A 4,053-nucleotide genomic window follows, 5' to 3' on the forward strand; every position below is an offset into this window, starting at 1 on the left:
GCCCCAGAGATTCCTCCAGCCCGTATATCCTTTCTTTGCAAGAAGGGAGACATTAAGGGCCTTACCCTTTCTGCTTCAAGGACTGACTCTATAGCTCAGTCCATGTGCCCCAGTGACTTCTCCAGCCAGTGTTTCCCTTCTTCTTGGGCCCCCGCCCATCCTCCATGCAGCAACTGCACAACCTCTTACAAGGTAAACCTGCTGGGGTCGATCCTGCCCACTAAGGCCAGAATGCCCTGGCGGCAGGGCCCACAACCATGCTAACAAAATGAAACACAACCCCAATGCTTCGCCGGGTGAGGGCCAATCTGACGGGCCCAGCCCGGCTGCTCTCTCACCTCAGGCTGCTCTGCTTCCAGGGCGTGGGCGAGGCCAAGTCCTTCCTAGTCTTCGCCTTTGCCTTGGGGTTGCAGCGCTGGAATAACGCCAAAGGCGGGCCCTTCGACGACCCATCCTCGCGGATAGGGGCAGCCCCGACTCGGGGGCAACCGCTGTTTCACGGTAGGATACCTCGGCTACCGAGCTATCACCACCAATCTCACACACGACCACCACTCTCACACACACTGCTCTCACACACCACTCTCACACACACCGTTCTCACACTATGACCACTGCTCTCACACTATGACCACCAAATGGCATGAAGGCTCCGCCTCCAGCACATCTCCCAGGAGCCCAGAACTGGAACCCACTCGGTCACAAGGGGCTCCGTGGCAACAGGGGCTGGGCTCAGGTCCACTGTCAAGGGTGCAGAGGGGGGGAGGGGCTGCAAAAAGTCAACAATTGAGTGTGGAGTGCAGTGCAGGAGAAGGCAGGCTGTGCCCACAGCTCAGGCCCCCTGTCAAACACGACCCTGCAAGGTACTGGGTCACAGTCGAACCAACCAGTATAAACTCCTTCAGAAACCACCACCCCTGGGAATGAGCACGTCTTCTAAGTGGGCTTCTGCCCCCTCTACCCCCCAAACAAGCCTCCAGTGAGGCTACTGAAAGGGCAGCCCTGAACTCAAGGGCGTCCCCAGAACCCACTCAGCTGAGGAGGACTCACCACGCTAGCTGCCCCTCACTCTCACCCTGAGCTCGGTCCTCCCTGTCGGACTCCCTCACCGAGCTCAGCAAGGGCTTGACCAACCTCACTCCAGGCACTTAAAATGAACCCACAGTGGGTACAGGGGTTCATTCAACCTGCTGTGAACTCGCCCTCTTTACTTGACCCTCGGCCAGAGGCGACTCTGCCCGTGGGGACTGGACTGCATGGTGGAGGTTCAGGGGTGTCCCTGCCTCGAGCCGCGACAGCCAGCACCTCCCAGACCCCGCCTGAGTCTCCCACCCCTCTCCTGGCTCCACTCCCACCCTCGCGGTTCTCCACTCGCCAGGGCACAGGCCACTTGCTCCTGGCTCAGCCCGGCCCTCTGCTGTCATTTGAGGACCTCGGTCCCCAGGGTGCTTTGGGTCCTATATCCACCCATCTCAGCAATTACACACTCTGGGAGAGACAGGGTACAGTTTGGGGTCCTGCCCGCAGTTCACCCTGAACACGTTCTCTTTTTTTAGCTTTATCTACTGGAGTTCTCTGAGATGTGTTCTTAAAACATCAACTGTTGCTTTCAAAAAGACTGTAAGGTCACTGTGCTCAACTTTACGAATAAAATCTTCATTTTCCACCTTAAAGTGAAACTGGAGGAAGACTAAAAGCAGTCATTTTTTCAAACTGAAAAAAAAACCCACATGTGACCATGTCACAGAATACAGGTCACGTAACCCCTCCCTCCTCAGCCTTGGCCTCCACCACCAGCAGCCCGGCAATGCAAGGCCTGCCCTGGGCCGCCAGGGGGCAAGGGCAGAGGGAGACCGGCTCCTCTGTCTCCAGGCGCGTGGGCGCCTGCTCCACCTCCTTCCCAAGTTCACGTGGCACTGAAACAGCCCAGGCAAGCTGGGGACTCTGACCAGAAACACAGCCATGGGTACCAAGCAAGGACCCCTGGTTCTTGTTTTCCCTGGTATCAAATAAACTTGATCAAGACAATTACTGTGACTGTTACATGTGGCTTCAGATGACAGAAGACCCCCCAGGGTGTCTCCACTTCCAGTGACAGACGCAAGCATCTTGTAGGTCAGCCTACCAAGAGCTAGAAAAGCTAAATAAGGTTTAAAAGAGGTCCTTAGGCAGCCACAATCCAAGATTTCAAACAAAAGCGAAGCTCAGTGAGGGAGCTGGAGACTGAGAGGGCCGCTCGTTCCCTCGGGGCATCTGAGCAAAGCTGACTCTGTGAAGAAAAGGAAGGGAAAAAGTCAAGCAGAGGGGGCTGGCTAACACAGCTCTGGAGGGTTCCTTGGGCTGTGGAGACAAAAAGTCAAGCGCAGGCCTGACGAGTCAGTCTGGATGTCAGAAAACGTACCCAACACTCTGCCCAAACCGGCTGAGCGCTGACTATCAGTCACCTCCTGGTGCTCAGGAGAGACGGTGGGCTTCAGGACCTGCCGAGAACGCGGGGCCCTGGGAGGCACCCCAGGCTTCCAGACACTGGAGACGCTGGAAAGCTCCTCCCTGGGGTCGGGGGGGAAGGTGGGTGAAGGCTGCTGAGACTGAGCTTAAAAGGACCCCCAAGCCTCAAGTCCCTCAGGCCCTGAGTGAACAGACAGCTCTGTCCCCACTGGAGGTCTCGTCAGAGGAAACTCTGGAGAAAGCAGCATCACTCAGAACCTCTAGGGTTTTCCAAACATAATGTCCAACATGCAAAAAAAGCAAAAGAGGGTGTAACAACAAACAGGACCAAGAGAAAAAGAACTGAACCAGATCCAGAGGTATGAGATATATATCAGCGTATCAGAGGTATGCTAGAGGTATCAGATGCAAATGTCACCTGTTCAAAAATATACTTGACAAAAGGAAAAATTTCTGAGAATCAAAACCAATCTAGAACTTTACAATAACAGTGACTGAATTTAAGAACTCAGTCTCTGGGCTTAACATCAGATTGGATGTAGCTGAAGAGGCGATCAGTGAACTGAAGGACGGATCAATTACAATATATATATATAAGGAAAAGGGATAGAATGTATTGAAGGAATCTGTTGTTAAACTATGTTGTTAAAAACTATAAATGGGGACCCTCATGGTGGAGAAAAGACAGAAAGGGGAATAAGAAATGCCTCCAGGGGCTGAAACTAAAGAGCCTCTTAGTGAAAGTGAAAGGGGAGAGTGAAAAAGCTGGCATAAAACTCAACATTCAAAAAATGAAGATCATAGCATCCAGCCCCATCACTTCATGGCAAATAAATGGGAAAACAGTGGAAACAGTGACACACTTTATTTTCTTGGGCTCCGAAATTACTGCAGATGGTGAAATTAAAAGATGCTTGCTCCTCGGAAGGAAACCTATGACAAATCTAGACAGCATATTAAAAAGCAGAGACATTACTCTGCCAACAAAGGTTCATTTAGTCAAAGCTATGGTTTTTCCAGTAGTCATGTATGGATGTGAGAGTTGGCCCATGAAGAAGGCTGAATGCCAAAGAATCAATGCTTCTGAACTGGGGAATTGGAGAAGACTCTTGAGAGCCCCATGGACTACTAGGAGATCCAATCAGTCAGTCAATCCTAATGCAAATCAGTCCTGAATATTCATTGGAAAGACTGATGCTGAAGCTCCAATACTTTGGCCACCTGATGCAAAGAGCTGACTCATTGGAAAAGAACCTGATGATGGGGAAGACTGAAGGCAGGAGGAGAAGGGGACGACAGAGGATGAGCTGGTTGGATGGCATCACCGACTCGATGGACATGAGCTTGAGCAAGCTCCAGGAGTTGGTGATGGACAGGGAAGCCTGGCGTGCTGCAGCCCATGGGGTTGCAACGGGTCAGACATGGAGCGACTGAACTGACTGACAGGGACAGTGGTAAGAGTTGGTTCAAGAATCAGACCATTGAGTCAAAAATGAAAACCACACATTGGTTTCAGCAGCTCTGCGGGTGCCTAAGGCAAGAAGCAAATGTTCAAGCACTCAGAGGAAAAAGGGTGTGGCTTTTAACGGCACAACAACACTGAGA

Source organism: Bos mutus, unplaced genomic scaffold (genome assembly GCF_027580195.1).
Source record: "Bos mutus isolate GX-2022 unplaced genomic scaffold, NWIPB_WYAK_1.1 CTG634, whole genome shotgun sequence".
In the NCBI taxonomy this organism is placed as follows: Eukaryota; Metazoa; Chordata; class Mammalia; order Artiodactyla; family Bovidae; genus Bos; species Bos mutus.